We start from the raw sequence: 22297 nt of genomic DNA on the forward strand, positions 1-22297 counted from the left end.
ATGGTGCCATTCGCTTGTGGCCAGAGCGGTGTGACTTTTCTGTGCTCAAAGTCCATGTATTTCGCAAAAGCACTGAATTCGTGTCCATTGAATGGGGGCCCATTGTCTGTTTTGACTTCCTTGGGGACACCCCATGTTGCGAATGTCTCATATAGCACTTTGAGAGTGCAGGAGGCGCTTGTAGACGATATTATTTGAGCGATGGGAAATCGTGAATATTCGTCAATTATGGCAACCACATAGTTTCCAGACTGCAGCGGTCCATAGAAGTCCATGGCAACTTCTTGCCACACTCCACTGGGTAGGGTGGTCATCCTGGGTAGGGTGGTCATTTGTAATGGTGCCGGTGGATTGCTTTTGCTGGTCAACTGACAGAGATACTCCTCAGCAATCGATATTTTGCATTCTGACGACGGTAGAGGGTGGCAGGGCATGAATTCAGCCGGGTTCTCCGCCTTCCCCTGTTTGGGAAGTAATTTGGGAAACTTGCTGACACAGTTCTTATTGTCGTTGACTGTGAATAAGACTTCCACCAGATGAAGACGCTCCGCAGTGGGGAGGCTAAGTAGGCAGTCGGCGTCAGGCCCCTTGATGACATGTATGACCGCCGGTACAGTGATGTCGTCATGGGTGAGAGTTGTGTGGAATTTACCCAGACAGGGGACCGGTTTTTTGGACATCCACGTAAAGACGCGGACCGGTGCAAAAGTTAGTGGGGGTTTCGGGACCATTTTCTCGTGTTCCGTAACTGGAATATAGTTCAGCGAGGCTCCGCTATCCCATATAAATTTGGTGTCATGATTCCCCACTCTAATATCTAGACGTGGATATTTTTTTAGTTGATCAGGGTCCGCAATCAGGTTCAAGTGTTCCACAGTGTAGGTCGAGTCTTTGGAGGAAGATGATCTCGAGTCCCGAGATGGGGATCTGCGTCCCCAACGTGACCTGCGTGATTCCCGGCTGGAATGTGATGAACCTGGGGACCACCTGGGCTCTCAGGGATGTCAGAGCGGGACGATCTCATTGTCTCGCCTCGCCTTTCTTTGTGATAGTCCCCACACATGGCTTCGAAGTGATTGGATCGCCCACATTTCCTGCATCGCTGACCCATGGCCGGACAGGTGTCCGTATGGGGATAATCATAACCACACCGATAACATCGGCCAGTCCTTTCTGGCTTTTGATCCCTTCGCCCTGTTTCCCTTCTCCTGTACTCCGGGCGTCGTTGGTGAGACGACGGTCTCTGTCTCCATTTATTCTCCCGCGAATACTTCCTTCTGCTACGAGGTCGGTCTTGAACACGGTGCGCTTGCTCATGACTGACGTTGTGGCCTGTTTCAATGGTGGCAGCGTGTTCCTTCGCTTGGTCATATATGCGGGTCAATTCTTCAATCTCTTCTAATTCGTGGGGTTTCCTCAGTAGCCGTCTCCTGAGTGTTTCTGAATGGCAACCGGTTATGATTTGCGATTTGATGGCAGCGTCAGGCGAGAAGGTTTCAAACTCGCAGTATCTCGACAGCCGTCGTAACCGGGTGATGAATGCACTCATTGCTTCCTCCTTCCCTTGGCGTGCTTGGTGGAATGCATGGCGCTCATAATCTACGTTTCTTTTATGAAGGAACTTTTTGTTAAGTGCCTCACGCACTTTGTCATACGTCCCCGTTTCAGCAGGCGAAAGATCCTTGATGATTTTGCTTATTTCCCAGCCTGCCAAGTTGCGGAGGGCAATTAGCTTCCCTTTGTCTTCCGTCACCTTGGATCCCTCAATATAATCTTCGAACTCTTCCAACCATTCTTGCCACTTGGGGCCCATGCTCCCTCCTGTGGTCACTGTCAGGGGTTCCGGGGCTCGCAGATGTGATCCTCCCACAACAGTAGGAGTCGCCATAATGTCGTTTGTTTATTCTCACCCTTATGTAGGTGCCCGTGTCTTTATCTGTTCACGTCAATGCTTGCTTATTTGTACTTGACAATGCTTGTTTATTTGCACTCAACAATGCTTGTTTACTTCTTCTTGCCAATGCTTGTTTATTTGCGCTTGACAATGCTTGTTTGTTTGCACTTAACAATGCTTGTTTGCTTCTTCTTGCCAATGCTTGTTTATTTGCGCTTGCCAATGCTTGTTTGTTTGCACTTAACAATGCTTGTTTGCTTCTTCTTGCCAATGCTTGTTTATTTGCGCTTGATAATGCTTGTTTGTTTGCACTTAACAATGCTTGTTTGACGTCTCCCCGCCAATGCTTGTTTTAATTGCACTTGACAAGGCTTGCTTATTTGCTGGTGCCTGACTTAAAGATGGCCGCTCTGTAACACTCAAGGGGTCTGTCTTGAAAGCCGCCTGACTCCAAGATGGCCGCCGTCACTACACACGCACAAGGCTTTCTCTCCTGGCTCATTCAGTCCTTTCCATGCTGGACTCACCGGCGGGCAGCTTCAAGGGTGGCACTCCTCAGGCCCTGCTTTTCCTCAGCGGCAACAGCTATCAGGTGAGGTCGGGGTGGGCTCCCGCCTTATTCTGCAGCTTCCCACTTTTCCCTCGCGACAGCGTGCCAAAACTCACGCATCGGGCGTGAGATCTGCCGGCATCAACGAGCTTTCCAGCTTGACTTCAACGCGCTCAACGACGCTCGCTGGCGGGCCTTCGGGGACAGCGTCTCCAGTATTGGGGCACTTCTCTCTTCACTCTTGGGCGCACGGCAGGGTCGGGGTGGGCTCCCGACTTCTGCACTCACCAGCGTCATCCAAAGCACACGCTTTCAGCGTGAGTCGCGTTTCGGCGCGATCGGCTTCCTCCCTTCAGGCAGGTCCACACTCATTCCTGTGGCCGCTCTCAGCTCCTCCACAATCTCTGGAGCTCTGTGGTCAGTGGGGCTTGGTCATCCCACCCTCGTCGCCAGTTGTAGCATCCCGCTACAAAGGACCACAGACACTTCGTGTATATATATAATGGGAGCTTTATTCCACACATCCAACCTCAACACTGTCCCTACTCTAACTGCCCCTCCTCTCATGACTCCTCCTCTTCCCCTCCACCCTACTCGCTCCGCCCCCCAACTGCTAGACTGCTAACTTCGTTACACTATGGTCAGTGTGGGGGGATGACGCAGGGAGAGGCGGTGGAGATGCTCATTGCCTAGGATGGGTGAGATCAGGAGGACATGAACACTATAGTCTTCAAGCCCACAGTGTCCAATAACGCTTCAATAAATTTAAAAGTATGAATAAATTAATTAGCCCTGCTGCCTGTTTCCTGCAAACATGGTGTCTTTTGTAGGCAGTGAAAGTCCATCCCATTGTTAGAAAGGCATGAATCCTTAATTAAATAAAGTTTATTTTTCAATTTCTAAGATTGTTTAAGGTAACAGGCACATTTGGCGCGTGCTGAGTAACATCTCAGAAGCTTTGTTTTGATTACCTTTCGTTTCTGGGTTTTGTCCTCCTCTTTACTGCTAATACAGACAAGAGCTTTCCTGGCTTGATGAGTAAGGCGCCCAGAAACAGCAGAAATGCACCTACGTCTATTCTTGCTGGTATTAAACACTGCTTGTCCTTACTCATAAAGAGCCCAGGTGTAAGTCCTGGATATCTACAACTTTTGTAGCCTCTCAGGAGTACACCTGGTAACCCTCAACCTAAGAATGACTGATGGTTGGAGGTGAACAATGGTCCAGTTTTTTTAGGGTTGATGTGCTTCTTCGATTTTATTAAAGCTTTGTTCCAAAAGATTTTTCTATGCGGAGAAGCCTATTGAAATGTGGAAAATCCGTGCGCCCCTTTCTCGTTTCCCATGAACCCACACTTGCTGCTTTCTTCTGCATTGCTGTCTTTCTCTCTGCTTCCTGGGCGAGATGTGTGATGTTGCATTTTGTTTACAATTTGTGGGTGTTCACATGAATTTGCATGGTCGTAGCATAAACAGTGCATAATTTGAGCCGGTGGTTTCCAGTGCTCAACACCAGTGCTTTTCAAGAGCACCACTTAAGGACACATTAATTTGTGTGGAGATTAAGAGATTTTCCCAGAATTACAGTATGTTGAGCCAACGCCGAGACTCGAACCTGGTTCCCCAGCTTCGAAGTCGGCAGTTCTGCCATTACGCCACATCTGCTCCCCACTTTTATGGTTAGTATTTCGTGCTGTTTAGGCGGTGCTGGCAGGAGAAATGGGCTGTGCAACCTGCCGCCTGAGTAGAGCCCCGGCACTTATTTTTTTTTACAAATTAACCACTGAGCATACCCCATTAAAATATCTTTCTCGCCCTTTTCCCTTCCCAGCCCTAACATCTATTGAAAAGTCCGTAATGCACGCAGACATAACATTTCCATTTGGGAAAGCTACTGATATCCTAATTCGACGAATCAGGGTAGCTTTTTTCTACCAATCATCCAGTTTCCGCAGGTTAAAATATGCAACATCCATTGTGAAACATTAGGTCTGGACAACTATACCCACAATATTTCAGAATAACCTGATAAATATTTGCATACCTGTGCTTTGTGGGTGTGAACTAATAATTGGGCAGTGTTGGTTTGGGGATTATCGTGTACTTGACTTTTATTATATTTTTATTTATAATTACCATGGAGGTTTTTTTAACATCTCTTTTACTTGCCATAATAGTGAAATTGCTTTGAATGGCCTTCTACACTACACTGGTGGTCCTTTCTCAAACTTTCAATAATTGTTGCAAAAATCACAATTTCCAGTAGTTAAAGTTTTCATGTAAATATGAAGACTTTGGCCTTTATATAGAGTTGAGTGCACGGGAAGCTCCATCACAAATGTGCTGATGTTCCGTCAACCGTATTATAAGTGTATTAGAGCCAATGGCACTTGTAATGCAGTGGACATGATACCCGTCACGTTTTGACGACTATGTCGTCCAAACTCAAAAGGACCTTCGTGTGTCTCTTTTAAGATGTTTTGAGGAGAACAAAGCCCATCATCATTAGTTTGATTTCGAAGTTATGAGAAATATGTCTCTAAAGTGTATTTGTGAGTACATGGCACATGCATTTTTAATGGCGCTAGCACTTGCAAGGAAATGTTATCAGATTTGAGGGGAAAAAGTATGTAAATAATTGTATCCTATGAAACACTTCAGTCGTGCGATAAAAACTTTTGCACACTATTAGTCCACACCTAGTGGACCCAGAACAAGGGCAGTTCTCTTCTGATATCATTAAAGGTCCTTGGAAATTTACGCTTTAGTCTTCAAAACAAGCGATGGCTACGCCCACTATTTTCACAATTGTAGAGTGAAATGAAACCCAAGCTTTACGGTGTTGGGACATCCCGCAGAGTGTTTGAAGTGGACTGTACTGCAAAAAATGACTCCTATTTCTGAAAATAAATTGTCAGATTTGAGCAGAATTGGATATTTAGACTTCATACTGCCCTAGATGGTTTGAATGATTCTGTGGAATGGCTGTGTATAAGCTAGAAATTCCTCTAACCAAATAAGATAGTAATTAGTCTGAAGTCAGATGTGAAGGCTACTGTAACTGCCTTTTGATATACATGGTGGACATTGATGAAGCTACACGGGTGCATTCTAGGGGTGCTTCTGGACACCTTGCCTGCTTTGAGAAAAAAGAAGACACTTTTTTCTTCTTTCCCCTCTATTTGTATATTCGTTATAAAATCTAATTATGAAATCATTATGAAATTATTTTCATATACACCCTCTGGCCTGGTTGAAATATTATCTATGAATTAAGTTTCCATAATGACTGGTCCCAAAGTTTGGTTGGGCATATTTTGACCCATGATAATAAAGTGGGAAGTGCAATATTTGTGATCGAGTCTCCAATGATGGTTACGATGGAGGACCATAATGAGAGGACTCACGCTTCCACCACCAGAGTAGTTATCTTCTGGATGCCATGACGATATTCCATAATGATGCTAAGAATGAGTACACGCTATGGGTGGGCGTAAATTGCTTAATTCAGTGTAGCGCAGTCATGTGGAATTACCAAATTCCGCTAGATTATGAGGAATTAGGTGAGAAGTGTAATTCTGCAAGTAGGGCTATTTTCAGCAAAAATGCCACCTTGTGTCTAAGGATGAATTTTGTACTAAGAAATAGTGCTAAATGCAAAGGAACATGAATAGCTCGCACTCACTAAATGCGCTCTTCAAGTAGGATTTCCCCCCCCCAATTTACACCCAGCTTTTAGCACTAGTTTCTTAGCATAAAATGCACCCTTGCGTGAATGTGAGCATGCATGTTGCGCAGAGAAAATAGCAATAAATGCAAAACAACACAAACAGCAGTGCAAGCAGCCTCTGCTAATTTCCCCATCACAATTTACTCTTAATTGTTGGTAATTCCACATCAAAGAGTAAGAAAGAATTTAATATGATTACTCCAGTGTATTAAAATTACTCTCAAGCAAAGCATACACGGTGACGTCATGATGCCGAGATACAACATGCATACCCATCTATGTCAGAATGGATTGTGCTGCTCGACTTTGGAGGGAAAGGCTTAAAGTGGTGTTTCAAAAAAAACTATAAGAAATCGTAATCTGAAACTACCTGCTATAATGGATTATAGCTATTTACCAAGTATACAGAGGGCTGCAGGTGACTGTCCAATGATCTTGGGCAGAATAATACGATTTGATGTCCTATTTGCACACCTTTGAGATTTTTGATTCATGAATGTTTTCCAGATAGGCGGCCAGATTTTGGAAAAAATAATTTTGTTTTTATCTATAGTATGTAAAAACAACTCAGTTGTGTTTTTTTGAGGGACAAATTCTAGTTTTTACAATCCTTATTGCAAATGCTAATGGAACTAAAATGCATTCATACTGGCAATTGGGGTTGTAATTCAGTCTTACAATTTTCATCATGTTAATCTTTGATTATTGTCTCTTCCTATTTTTAGAAGCATACCGATGATGTTGCATGTCTTTGTCTATATAGATACTAACCAATGAGTATTCTTGATGAAGCCTGAGCACACTTGGTTTTAATGATTACAAAACATTGCTGAATGAACTTGATGAATGCTCTTGACTTGAATAGGTGCTGAAAATAGTCAACTATATAGGTATGCGTGTCTCTAAATGAGGGATAAGGTCTGCAATGTGACAAATTTAAGGGCATATTATCAAGCACCGTGTTAAAATTATCGCCGCTTTAGTGGCAGAAAACTGCCGCTAGAGCGGAGATAATGGGCTTGATAATATGCCGCAGAAAAATTCCAATAGAAGCCCATGTTGACAACAGAACATGAGCTTCTATGGGAATTCTCAAGGGCATATTACCAAGCCCATTATCACCGCTTTAGCTGTAGTTTTCTGCCGCTAAAGCGGTGATAATTTTAACGCAGTTTCTTGATAATATGCCCCTTGATGTTATGCATCAGTGGCGTAACGAACGTTGAGGAGAACCCCCTGCAAGGTACATGGAGTGCCCCCCTACGTACTCAATCTGAAGCTCTCCAGTCGAGGTACTGTGCTGGCGGGGGCCTGGAGCTTGGAGCCCCCCCCCCCCGCTGTGGGGGCCATGTTACACCACTCTTGTGCATGCCATCACACATGGATATAATTAATACTGCGTAATGTCCCTCAGTGATTGCTATATTTTATGGTTTACATTTATCTCAGGTCTTTATATATTTGTCATCACATTATAATGGTTCTGGATAGTTTAGGGTCCCCTAGATTGCTACGTAACACAATAGCTATCTAGCCAACACACATGATTGTGCCCGATAAGATTGTTGGAGCAAGATACAATTTTATTATTCACTACTTGTAAAATAGCCTGTGGGATTTTGGAGAGGGAAATATACCATTACAGTGCTACTATATCCATTTGTATATATACTTTGTGCCGATCTCTCCCATACCTTGGGAACCTTATTTGCTTCCATACGTCTCTGCTCTCTGAACATGTGTAAACGCTCTGATACCCGCATGGATCATCGTCGCGCTATATAAAACTTTTAAAATAAATAAAGAAAATAAATACTGCCCCTATGAGAGGATCTGTAGAGTAGGTGATGGGTACTTCTAAAATGCTCCCATGCAAGGAGAGTTGAGGGCCTGTTACAATTTTGTTATGTGCTGGTATATTCTCTAGTACTTTTTTGTGGTTTCTTGACTAGATTTGGAAACAGCGTTTACAAAGCTGCTATAACCATGCAGGTAGGTAACAATGCGATCGTTACAACGACTGCGTTTGTTACCACGCGTGGCATTACATTGCAAGACGTTTCAACGACTTGCGCTAGGTGGTGTGCAACACCAGGGAATGTGTTGGATTTTAAATCCAACACCTTCCCTGCTGTTGCGCTAACTGGAGTAGGAATAATAATTTATAATATTCCTAAATCTAGGGCACCACCTAGCGCAAGTCGTTGAAATGACTTGCGATGTAATGCCACGCGTTCTAACAACAACGCGGTCATTGTAACAACCGCGTTGTTACCTACTGCGTGGCAGTAGCACCCGTTGTAACGTGCTATATTCCTAGATTTAGGAGCCTATTTGCACTGTGTGGAAGCAAATATTCAAAATGTATGCTTGGAAGACAATGAGTGTGGCAATATACCTGGCTTACACCAGCTGTAAAGATTCCTTATATTTGATATTCTGCCATATCCTTTTGTGGTTAATAATTACATGAGGAGAATGCAATAAACTAGTACCTCTAATCCAATACTGTAAACACACTACAGGATATTTAATGCCTGACGGAATACCGCGCAAAATCTACTTGCCGAGAACTGCACTGTTTTGCAACCCAGCTTCTAATATTGTGGTCACAGTGTGGGAATGACTTTTAATAATAATAAAGATAAAATAATTGGCATCCCACTGCTGAACATTCCTTTACTAACATCTGGATGAGAATAACACTTGAGGCCAGATGTGCAAAAAACTTATTATTGGTTACAATCTCCAAATAGCAGAATCTGAGTGCTTGCACCTGCTAAAACGTGATTTTCAATGTACTAAACCCATTTTAGGAGTTAGTAAAGTTTCACCAACTCCTAAAATGGGTTTTTGAATAGATATTCAATCTTAATTTGGAAGGGATGTGTTGTGAGCGCCCCTTTCAAATTGCAATGCGGGGCACTATGCATCAATGGTTTGCAAATCAATTTAAGTTATAGACTCCCAAGTTGGGGTGCTAATTCATTAGCAAGAGAGAAGGTGTTCCCTTCCAACCCCTTCTCCTTTGCAATTTTAAGGAAATGGGGCTGCTTTACAAAAAAAATCATTTTATAAAAGCTGTTACAGAGATGGTTTTCTTATGGCACCCTCAGTCCACCCTGCTGTGATTGTAGACATGTCATACTGAGTCACACATTGCAAAATGCTAAATTAATATTCATTTCTCAAGTTGGTCTATGCCTCACTACAATTTGGTATTTTGCTAGGTGATCTATTAGTATATATGTCGGTTCACAAAAAATGATTTTTCCACAAAAAGAGTCACAATTTGCAAGCACTTTTTACAACCGGTATCTTAGTACAACTGTCCCATAATTATATATATTAGTGTGAATGAATGAATGGAAAATTTGTTTAGTGCACAATACCTCGAACAGACGTATTCAGTCACTTCCCAGCTATACTACCCAACACAAAACAGGAGAACAGAAAGATCATTATTTGTTAAAAGATTGTTTTTTAACTCGTTTTTAAAGTTGGCAAAGTTAGATTGGGCCGGGTGGGAGATGGGCATCACGTTCCATGCCTTGGCTGTCAGAACAGAGAGCAATCCCAAAATATCACCTTTTTTAAATTTCAACGTTTCAACCAAGTATTGAGTCTTTGATCACAGAAGACATAGAAAGAGTACCTACAAATCTTGCGAACCATGTAAGAGCATGATGTTGTGAAGTGCAGAGCCAGATTTATCAAAGTGTTGCTTGCCCTTGCATCATGCAAGCTAACCCAAGGGCAAAGCAACACTGTAGTCAGATTTACCAAGCCATGCAAAGCCACATTGTGTGGCCCTGTGGTGCTTGGTAAATCTGGAGTAACAAAGTCGCTGTCTTGCACTACTTTGCCCCAGGGAGATGTTCCCTGGGTGGAACGTCGGTGTTCCCACACATCTACCCATTGATTTCGGCTCATACTCAGATTTACCATTTGTGGTAGTCCTGGGAATGTGTCAAAATGCTAAGCCTTCCCAGGGGAGACATACAGGGAGAAATATCTTTATTTCTTCTTGTAAGCCTGCATTGGTGCTAGGCAACCAAAAACGGCACCAGCACAAGAAGACAAGAATGCCTGATATAATGTTAAATGTGTCACGTCCCTACCCTCTCAGTTTCATGCAGCACAGTGCAGCAAGGTGTTTCGCTGTGTTGTGTTGCATGAAATATTGATAAATCTGCCCTGCAGTGTTTTGTGACAGAGTTGGTGTGCTTTAAAGATGCTGCTCAGGCGATTGGTACCCAGCGTAATTATCTCAAGCGGTTGGAGATTGATGTGCTTCTTCTTAGTCCTAAGATGGTCTGTGCTGCAGCATTTAGTGCTAAATGCACTGTATGCATGAAATAGGACTGTAAGACAAACAGTAATGAATTACAATAGTCCTGCCTTTATATTAGAAGAACTTGGACCAAATTGTGCTTTGACGATGCTAAAAAATAAAAAAAAGATATTGTAAGAGTTGGTTGTTTTTCAAAATTGAGTGTGAAATCAAATATGATTCCCATGCTTCTGCAGTGTTCGGCAGGACACAGTAGGGAACATAGGGAGCCATGCCACCATTCAGTTGTCCATACGATATGCTTTTCGAAAATAAGGACTTCAGTATTTTGGATCTTAAGTACCAGAGAGCTGCCACATGCAAAGGAGAACACCAGGTCTCACCAATGAACATACAGCCGCCAGAATCAACTTTCACAGTGGATTGAAGGCCGTTGCCACCTGGATGAAAGATAGCTGCCTCAAGCTCAACTCTGACAAGACCAAAGTACTCATCCTGCGACCTGCACACTCAGCCGGGGATGACTCCTGGTGGCCTGCTGCGCTGGGAACCCCTCCCACCCCTATGGACCACACACGTAACCTCGGCATCATACTGGACTCCTCGTTCACAGTGAACCGCCAGATCAACGCCGTATCCTCATCCTGCTTCCACTCACTCCGCCGGCTAGAAAGACATTCCGATGGATCCCCACAGTATTCTGAAAGATGGTCACCCACACACTTATCATCAGTAGACTCGACTACAGCAACACAATCAACGCCGGCGTCACCCAGAAACAGCTCAGGAAACTACAGACCGTTCAAAATGCCTCAGCCAGACTGGTCCACAACATCCCTCGGCACAGCCACATCACAGAACACCTTCGACTGGCTCCCAGTCAACAAGAGAATCACCTACAAGCTCCTCACACATTCCTACAAAACTCTCCATAATGTAGGACCGCATATCTGAACCATTGCCTCTCATTCCACGTACACGTACCCGCCAGACAACTTCGCTCCGCCCACCTTGCCCTGGCTACTGTCCCATGGAACAACAAGACCAGAACCGGAGGAAGGTTCTTCTCCTGCCTCGCCGCCAAGACCTGGAACACCCTGCCCCTGCACCTCAGGCAATCCCCATCGCTGACCCAATTCAGGAAATATCTCAAGACCTGGCTCTTAGAATGAACCTCCACGCCCAGACGGATCAGCAGCCCCCCCGCCCCCCTCAGCACCTTGAGACTCTCACGGGTGAGTAGCGGCACTATACAAACTCCTGATTGATTGTTTGTGAAGCTCCGACATATCTGCATTGGAAAAGGTAAAGGAACCCCAAACACTCATAATCAGATACTACCACCAGTGCACAGACCGGGGGAGTAACAGTTGGTTTCTCCCTTAGACCATCAAAGGGGAGTGCAATGGAGGTCTGCCCTCTGCCGGTTCACCAAGGGTGTGCTATTATGCAGTTTTGAAGGGTCCCTAGGTGTTAGGGGCCCCAGGGACTGTTGCCAAATAATAAAAACACAGGAGAAAAGTCAAGAGACACAAAGAAAATGGGAGGCAGGCCAGTTGCACATGATCTTGGGGACTTTCACTCCTATAGGAATGTTGTGGGTCTTTGGGAAACCACAAACTATGTTAAACAAGGACATAAAATGGTGGGCACCAAGGGGCAGATTTATGTTGCACTTGCGCCACTTTTGCGCCGCCGATGCGTCACTTTTGTGACGCAGCAGCGGCGCAAATCCTGCGCCATGGTGCGGGGTATTTACAACGTGACGCATCTGGGAGATGCGTCACGTTGTAAAGCCCTGCGCCACATGTAGGCGTTCCAGGGCAGGTGGGGGCGTTCCGGCGCAGGAACGCCTCCTAAAAGTGGCTGAGTGAAATCTACAAGATTTCACTCAGTCACTTTTAGGCCCATGCTGCGTCAAAACCCTGCGCCTGCTTGAAGCAGGCGTAAGGATTGACGCAGCATTTACAGATAGGGCCCCCCAGAACATTGCTGGAGCTGCGTCGCGCTTGCGACGCAACTCCAGCAATGCGACACTTTTACGGCACAGATGCGTCACGCATCTGTGCCATTTTTGCCCCATGGTGCGCCGCATTATAAATGCGGCGCATCCATGGTGGCGCAGCTGTGGCGCATAATAATTGGCGCATCCCTGCTGATATGCAGGGATGCGCCAGTTAACATAAATCTGCCCCTAAATGTTTACCACTAACCATACAGTATATTTTATCAACCACTGCCATAACAGCCAAGTGCTCATGTAAGGCGCTCCAAATCTACAACAAAAAAAGTGGCACAAGAATATTGTTCACCTAAACTCATGTTGCAGTGTGTGCCCTTTCATCCCTGATGACATTGAAGGATTGACTGCTTGTCCAACCCTCAGCCCATCTACAGCCTTCTATTTGCTACTGCGGTCATGAAAAGGGCTAGAAGATGAAACTGTACAAAGTAAATGGGGCTCTTCAAGACCCATTTCGTTTCTAGTTCTGAAAAGACCTTCATGACACCAGAAACCAGAGGAAGCAGTGTGGCAGCAGAGGTACCAAATGACAGGTCAGTTGTGTCAGCTGGTATCACTGGCTACCCATATTTCATGTCCAAGGGAGTCTCCATGTCGTGTGTGACTTCTTCAACCTGCCATTGCTTTTTACCATACGGCATGTATGTTACTGTACTTGTAGTGTCACTTTTAAGATCGTAAACATGGCCTAATATTTCCCAGCATGCAAGGATAAGATGAAATAAAGGACACCCTCCTCTGAGGATCTCATGCATCACAACCAACTCCTCCCAAAGAGGACATTTTCTAACCTCACATTCTACCCTCCTGAGGTGTATACAAACACTAGCCAGCAGAACTTGACTTATAGCCACTTGTCAGCTATGAAGTACACAAAGAAAGGTCAGAGAACCACAGAGCTTGTTAGTATACATGCACACTGTTTACAAACCAGCAGGGAGTATCTCAAGTGTATTTATCCAAATTTGGGGCGCAAGTCATCATTCATCGCTAAACGATAATTTTTTATTTACCAAATTGCTAAATCAATCTAAACAACCCCCCACAAGTAAATCCCACTGGCAGACCTCACAGGAACTGGAATTGACTTCAGTTGGACACACAATTTATGCTGGGAGCAGCTGCAGGCCCTGATGGGTGGTCACACGTTTACCTTGACTGCAACAACACTGTGGTTTGTTTCCCGCCTGCCGGTGTGTTTCCATTGACAATGCTCTCCCATGCATAGTATGCTATTGAACTGAACAAGAACCAGCTTCCTTTAAAGATGGATTTAAAATGATTATCTTAAAAGGCCATATTTCCCTGAAAAATGTCCAGTAAAAAACACCTATTTAAAGTAAATTGAAAGCTGGTTTCATTATTAAACATAGACACATTAAAATAGAAGCATTACACTGAAATTTCTGCAAATTATGTTGAAAAAATACAAAAGGATGCAGGTAATGACTCGAGAGTTTAGGAAGAAGTATTTTTTAAAAGATCACTAATCAATATTAGCTCAGCCCCACCCTCTTTCATTTTTACGTCAAGCCACTGGCCGGGCTCATTCACTCCTTTGGATTTTCGGTGGCGTCATGCGCAGATGATACTAAGATCACAGGGGCAGATTTATATCGGACTTGCGCCACGTTTAAGCCGCCGTTGCGTCACTTTTGTGACGCAACGGCGGCGTAAACCCTGCGCCATGTTGCGCCCCATTTACAACATGACGCATCTAGGGAGATGCGTCACGTTGTAAAGCTTGCGCCACATGGGGGCGTACCTGCACAGGGGGGGGCATTCCGGCGCAGGAACGCCTCCGAAAAGTGGCTGAGTGAAATCTACAAGATTTCACTAAGTCACCTTTCCGGCCATGCTGCGTCAAAACCCTGCGCCTGCTTGAAGCAGGCGTAAGGATTGACGCAGCATTGTGACGATAGGGCACTCCCGAGCCTTGCTGGAGCTGCGTCGCGTTTGCGACGCAACTCCAGCAATGCACCAACCTTCCGCCATCAGATGCGTCACGGATCTGTTTATCCTTGCACCACGATGCGCTGCATTGTAAATGCGGTGCATCTATTGTGGCGCAAGGGTAAACTTTCGTGACGCATCTTTCCTGGCGCATCCCTGCTGATTTGCAGGGATGCGCCAGGAAACATAAATCTGCCCCATAGTATCTATTTCCAGCAACGAAGAAGAGGTAACAAGCAACTTTTACAGCTGCACTGGAAATTGGTAGGTGATGAAAATCAATTGTTTAAAACTGAATGCTGAGTTTGTTCAGTTTGACATCAACATCTCTTTTTGGACCCTTTTGTGGTGGCGTATGGAGATGGGCTCTCTTCCTATTTATATCAATGAGGCAAGGAATTTGGGAGTGATTTTTGTTGATAACTTACCTTTTCTGATTAAATAAATCATGTACCATCCACCTTTTTCTACATTTTAAGAATACTTAAAAAAGTATTCCCTTTAATTCCATCTCACTTGCAAAAAATGGATAGTCGTCTTGATTTTATCACGGATTGACTATTGCGGTGCTTTATGTGAATATTCAACAACCATCACTGAATAAATTGCAAGCTTTGCAAAATACAGCATCTCGCCGGCTCCTAACATCCCTGAGTATCCGTCTGTCCCTCAGGCTTTACCCACATTGCATTGGCTTCCTGTGAAAAAATGTGTCACCTTCAAAGCTTTCTGGCTGGCACATAAAGATCTGTGTACAGATAGGACAGAGCACATTAGATCTACAGTCCAGTGCCCCCTTCCTAGCAGAAATCTTCGATCATCTTTGGCCTGCAATGTGATGGTTTCCAAAGTTAAATTTACCTCTTGGGGTAGCCGAAGTTTCACCTGTGCCACCTGTAATTGTAGAATAATCTTCTCTTAAACATTACAAAGACTGAAAATCACAGGCAATTTAGGAAAGGCCTCAAACATGGGTTTAGTCAATATAGTTGTAGGTTTAACACTCTTTTCTTGCAGTACTGGTGCCAAGAGGCCTATGGGCATTAGCGCGCTTTATACATTTTATTTTCATTCAATTTTCATTTAATAATTTACCTATTTTTTGCTGTATACTTGTTTCTTTATTTTTTTGTATAGTATTAAGGTTCATATTGTAGCGATTAGGCCTGGGCGGTAAATTTGGTTCCGCTAACGGAATTTGCGATATTTTGACATTTTCGCGTTCCGCGGAGAGCGCGAAAATGTCAAAACATTCGCAACCTGCCGCGAAACAGAAGTATTTTTCTTGTTCGCGCTTTAAAAATGCATTCTTGCGCGTGCAGTCGCAACTTACCGGGTTCCTGCGTTCGCCGACGAGTTTTCCTATCCGTTCGCGCGCACCACAAGATGTTGGATTGTTGGTAGCCGGTTGCGTTATCCCGCGAGAGTTTGAGATCACGAACACTTCATTGCGATCGCGAACAGGAAATAAGCATCGCGAGCAAGATGGCCGCGCCCATTAGCGACTGCATGGGCAAGTTGGAGATATATTTCCCCATGAGCATGCAAAAACACATCGCGAACGGGCGGGAAAAACAATCTCCGCATCTTCGCGAAAGTTTTGCATGCTCGCGGAGATTTTGCGCAATTTCGCGATAATTTGCGAAAGTCAATTTCGCAAATTCCGCCCACCCTTACCGCGTCTGTTAGTGATTCAGTGGTGGTTCACAAAACTCAAAAGGTTATGAACCCCTGCTCTAGAGCATTCCTCTGAACTTACCCAAGCCCTGAAAGACACATATTGAGGCATCCTCTGCATACATACCTGGAAAGGAAGAAGCCAGGGTGAGTATCAATCTGAAACCCAGGCCCAGCAAGGCAAAAGGTTGAAGGAGACATGACATGTCTTACTTTAAGGGTACATTATCACATGAAGAGGGCCAGCCATGGGGTAAGTCACACAAAAGGTGCAAAGGAGAACCACAGGGGAAGAAGAGACCAGCACTCAAATCAGCAGTCCACTCGCAACCATGACTAGAGTTGAGTATATGGAAGACTGCAAAGGTGCCCCCGAAATGCTGCACGTCAATTCAAGCCCTTGACATGCTGGACATGATCAACATGGAGCTACAGTGATTGTCATGGCCCTGGACCAATACTAAAAGCTGTGACACAAATCACATTGAACAAGCACCAGCACCCTCATATACTTGTATAGAGGCTTTGACCTGCTCCATCTGAACAGTGCGTCCAAAGCATCATTTGTAATGATGCAGGAACATCTTTCTAAATGAAGCAGGGTCCAGCACTCTTCTCAGCTGCAGCAGAATGGAAGATTGACATCTCATCCACCTCATCTGCTGTGTAGACCCGTGCAAAGTAAATGACAATCTGAAGTCTGTAACTATGTCCACAGGGCGCAGGTATTCACAGAACTAAACAATGCAGCTACACTAAACCAACACAGTTAAGCCTGTGGCAGTCTGGTACAGCCACATACATCCAACATCCGCAGACATGCCAGTGAACAGTACAAGATGGAATCTGTAGGCATCTGAGAACCATCCACCAACCACACTCCATGACTCTCATCCATGGTTGTCAACCGCAAGTCCAAACAACTGAGGCTGGAGAGCATGTACATGGACACATGGGGCCTCATTTACAACAAAATGACACCGCGTGGCGCTGCAAGCCATTTTACTGCGACAAACTGCGTCATTTTAAAAGTACAGGGATACATATCCGGGAGAACCGTGAGCGGACGCATAGGTTGCAGGACGCGCTGATCGCGAGTAACAAGGAAACACAGTTGTGATTTTCTTCTCCGCCTCTTCTCCCATGAGGCTACTTGTCCATATCATTAGGGCTTCACTATTGGAAGCAGCCCTTAGACGGTGAAGTGTGACCTATACCACACTCCCGCAGTGGTGACACATTACCATATTGTGGTAAGAACGGAGCCCATTATTATTCTTTCTAGGTCCTGATGAATGCCGCGGACCCTTCGGGGCCACCCAGGCAGAAACATGTCGACCATCCACGAGATCATTCACTAGACGGTTGGGAACAATAAATATCCCAATCACCGTCGCACTTATTTTAATATCATATAGTTTTCACTTCACATTAAAGAATTGCTACTGACTACTATAATGATTTTTAATTTTAATTTCACTCACATAGTCACGGGCCCCCACTCCATCACTTAGAAGTGCATCCTTGTCGTCAAGTGTATGCCCGTCCTCCATCAAACGAAGGTTTTGGAGGGCGAGGACTGGTCAATGATGAAGCATGACACCAGGTGGTGTGTGAGACCAGTCCGTATCTTTTTGTGAGATGCCCACACTCACAACGTTCTTGTAGCTCGTTTGGGTTATCACACTAGGAGCAGCTCTTTTGTGATGAACACTTGTTACATGAGGACACATTCATTTTTGTTACGTATGGGGAGATTAAGTGATTTGCCCAGAGTCACAGGATGTTGAGTGTCGTTGCCAAGACTGGAACCCGGTTCCCCAGCTTCGAGGTCAACCTCTCTAGCTGTAAGGCTACATCCTCTCCCTTTGGTGCCACTGGTGATCAGAAGGGATGTCCTAGCACTTGGGTAGGGTCCAGAGTTCAGAACCTGCCTACCAGTGCCTCACTAAAGGACTGCACTGAGAGCATCTCTGACTCCACCCAATGGTAAAGGTAAGAAGGACTGGGAACTCTAAAGAGCACTTAATAAGCACTGAGGGAAGAAGCCCAATCCTAGCTTAATGTGAAAAAATACAGATCAACTCAACAAGGTAGACCATCTTTAAAGAGAGTGTTGCACTTACATTTTTTAACTGGATATACGATTCCAATGTGGATTGAGAATTCCGCAGAAGACCCACAAATTAGTGGTCCAGCTATCTCTAAAATGTAACCTCTTCTTGTCCAAACCGAGGCACTTTTTAAATCCCAATTCCCCAAAGAGTACTAAAATGATTTACACCAATCAAAGCAACTGCACTTCCTTGAGTAAAATTCTATTTACATGCCAAGCTTGATGTAATTCCGTTCAGCCAATTTTTCTGTCTCTGTAATCAATGCATCTTATGTAAAGTAAAATGGGCCACCTCTTGATGGATCTGCCCGAAACTTGGCATGATGAACCTAAATTGAACATATTTTTTTCCGTATTCTTTGGTGCAGATTCGTTTTGCGGTGCCAAAGGTGTTAAGAAAAGAAATAATGCCTTTTTAATAACTCGATATGAAGTGAATTTTGCTTTGATAATAGTTGAAACATGTCAAAACAAGGGATAAAATGATGTACTTGCTTCTCCATGCACACATGCAAATTATTTTCTTAGCTCCTCAGTTTCTATCTGAGAGTGAACTTCTGTATGAAACCCTCACAGGTGAACTCATTTATCAGTGTCCTAAAGGCGCTGTGGGATTGTGCTTTGAAGCCAGGTGAGCACCATCGGGGACATTTCCTGAGACCACTCCAAACTGCGGAAAGTTTGCAATGACAGGGCAGGAGCAGCGTTTGGCCCCAAATGCCAAGGTAGGCTCCCATCAGCCCATTCTTGCATGCAAATTAGCCAATTAGGCCTTTTGTAGTTCTTATTAGAGGACTCCGCGTCTGTGGATAATGTGCATAGGTGACGTGACTGTCCCCAGGGTCCACTGGCTTATCCTTTGTTGCCATAAAAATACATTTTCAAAGACCACACAGGCTGCTACCATGACTTTTATAAGACATTTTGCAGACAGAATGTACCCTGCTGAATCAGTTCATGTTCTGCTTGTTTTCGATGCAAGGATCCATTTTTCTAGTGAAGGACCGATTTTTTTGCTCCTTTTTGGCATGAGTAAAAACACTGCTGCTCATAGGGCAGGGCAGGACCCCCTAATGGTGATGTCCTAGGATCAAAGCTTAACCTGAATGGGCCATGCATTTGATCTTTTTGGTTTTTGCTTCTGAACTCCAAGGTATAATGAAACCCCTAGATATGTAAGAGAGTTTGGAGGTCTAAGCACCTCATCTGGTGGGTGTGCTTCGCCTGTTTGGCTAATATGGTCCCATGAAATAAACCCCTGATCAGTCTGGCTCATTCCAGTGAAAATCATTGTTGTGTCGGGTAATGGAGCGACTAATGAATACTGGAACTGATCGAGCAGATCCCTCTTTCCCTTGGAAAAGGATCTCTCCAGTACTAGATCCTCTGTAGTGCAGCCTACACACAAATTTCACACAAGATACATTTAAAATAAACCAACTATCCCCCTCATTGTTAAAGGAATGGAAAAACACATTGCTAATATGGAATCCTAAATGAAATCCTATGATGATAAGTGCAAAGTCTAAGGAACGCTGGATAGGGTCTCCTAAGCCACACTGGATTGGACGCATTCTACACGCAAACCTTCTTGACTTCCCGCGCATCCTGCTGTTGGCTGCAGTGCTCTGCAGCGACCAAAAGCAACGTGTGCATACTCCCGAAGACAAGGAGAGCTTAACGGATGTAGCCTGTCCTCATTGACCACCTGATTTTGGATACGGCTATACTGGTTACTACCGCTCTGACTGCTTAATATTAAATTGCCCCAAGAGGGAAGGTGGCAGCATACTCCTTACAGGCATTTTCTAATGCTTAATTGCCTGGTTGTGTCACAGAAGGGTTACTGTGACTTTGGTTGCCCTGGTGGCATGCGGATCCTGTAGTATTGTTTCCGGGTTTCTCCTGCATGGGGTTCCCTCCTGGGTCCATAGGTCAGTAATTTCAATTTGGGCACTTTTTGGTTTTTGCACTTTTTGGGTGGTGCATTTTTTCTTTATCAGGTGTCTCTCTTATTATATAGACCTGATAAGACCCCACATTCCATAGTGGGTCGAAACCTCGTTGACAATACTAAACAAACCTTTGAATGGAGAGGCTTGGTGTAAAACTTTGTGTAAATCAAATTGAGGTTGTTCGTCTTTGGTGCTGGAAACCCTTGCTTTTTATGTTTGTTTGGTCACAAATCTTTTTGCATATATGTTTTCATGGGTTCTGTTTTACATGGAACATGTAATATTGTATGTATGGTTTTGCACAATATATACTAGACATCATCACAACTGCCTTTTGTGTTTGTATTATTACTTGCATGTGCTTTCAGTGTGGAGTTTTCCCTGACTACATCTCCCATATCTATGAGATTGCGCTTCGTGTATTTCAGAACACTAATAATTGTTCCCAAAAGGAACCTTATGTTTCACAAATAATGATCAATGGCAACTGGTGGCACAATGCAAAATTACTAGTCAGTTTCTATTCTCCAAGCAAGCTGATTCGGAATGGTGTTCCTCTGGTCTCTGCCCTCAGTCCCACTCTATTTAAACTGAACATGGTGCCCATGGCTCGATTGACTGATTCCTTTGGCTTACACTGCTATGCCTAGGCTGACAGCACTCAGTCAATCCTGAGACTGGATGGAAATACCAGACTTAAATCCTATCAATTCTTATCCCGTCCTGGGTAAGTCACAGCTCAGCTGGGTGTCGTAGGCGTAGGAGACGATGTTGAATCCGTGGTTTCTGACGATAGCCTCAAGGGCGGCCATGTAGACATTGAAGAAGGTGGGGTTCATGAGGAGCTCTAGGGCACTCCATAGCTGATCTCTGTACGTTCTGAGAGGAATGGAGGTAGTCTGACTCGCTGTGTTCGGCTGGTCAGGAAGGAGTGGTTCCAGTCCAGGGCCTTGTTGCAGATGCAGACATCATGGAGTCTTGTGATTAGGTTGCCGTGGGTGACAGTATTGAAGGCGGTCGAGAGGTCCAGTAGGATGAGGGCTGCGGTTTTGCTGTGTTCAAGGAATTGAGCAGATGTCATCCTGGCAGCAAGGAGCACAGTCTCGGTGCTGTCATTGTTTGGAAGCTGGATTGGGAGATGTCCAGGATGTGGTTCTCTTTGATGAACTCGGCGAGTAGGGCATTGATGGCCTTCTCAATGACCTTGGCTGGAAAGGAGAGTAGGGAGATGGGTCTGAAGTTCTTGAGGTCTGTCGGATCAGTGGATGGCTGCTTCATCAGGGGTTGATCTCGGCATGTTTCCAGTCATCTGGGAAGGAGGCAGTTTCAATGGAGCAGTAGATGGTGCATCGAAGCTCGGGGGTAATGGAGGTGGCTGCTCTATGGAAGATGTGGTACAGACAAGGGTCCGATGGGGCTTCAGAGTGGATGTTCTTCATAGTCTTGAGTGTGTCGTCTGTGGTGAGCAGAGTTCAGTTGAGCAGGATCTGTTCGGATGCGGTGTGTTGCGTGCAGTGGTGAAGGACGTTGTGGCAAGGTCTTGGGGTTCGGCGCTGTCATAGATCGTCCTGATCTTGTGGTGGAAGAAGGTGCCGAGTTTGTTGCAGAGGTCTGTGGTCGCGCTGTTGGGCCTCGTGAACTCCTTGACGATGGTGAAGAGTTCTTTGCTGTTGTGTGCATTGGCGTTGATTCTGTCTTGGGTTTGAGGAGGAGGTGGTGTGCATTGACAACGGTTTGGTGGTTTTGTTCTTCCTCCATCTCTTCTTGAGTCATCTGCAGGTGTGTCTGGACTCATGGAGGGCAAGAGTGAACCAGCTAGCTTTCTTGGAGTGTTGCTTGCTGTGTGCCTTCTTCAGGGGTGCCAGAGTATCGGCGAAGTTGGAGATCCATTGGTGAAGGTTGCATGCTGAGGTGTTGGCGTCGGCTGATGTCAGCGTCTGCTAATGTCAGTGGTGTGGTAGTGCTGAGGAAGGGAGTGAGATGTTCTTTAATGGCCTTGTTCCAGCTATGATAGGGGGGCGGTGACAGCCGTGTTCTACGGTGGGAGTGGTGAAGGTAAAGTTCACGCAGTGGTGGTAGGTCCAGAGGAGTTCGGTGGTGTGGCTG

At 44.9% G+C, this 22297-nt stretch overlaps 1 protein-coding gene across 1 annotated transcript in view; it reads left to right on the plus strand.

Moving 5' to 3' along the window:
* The first annotated feature begins 2366 nt into the window (after nt 1-2366).
* Nucleotides 2367-22297, plus strand: part of LOC146797410 (uncharacterized) — a 122991-nt gene continuing 103060 nt past the window's right edge. Inside the window, exon 1 of the mRNA XM_085627552.1 lies at nt 2367-2486. The gene's annotated coding sequence lies outside the window, so the exon portion shown is untranslated. The remainder of the gene's footprint in view (nt 2487-22297) is intronic.

This window comes from Triturus cristatus, chromosome 9 (assembly GCF_964204655.1).
Source record: "Triturus cristatus chromosome 9, aTriCri1.1, whole genome shotgun sequence".
Lineage (NCBI taxonomy): Eukaryota > Metazoa > Chordata > Amphibia > Caudata > Salamandridae > Triturus > Triturus cristatus.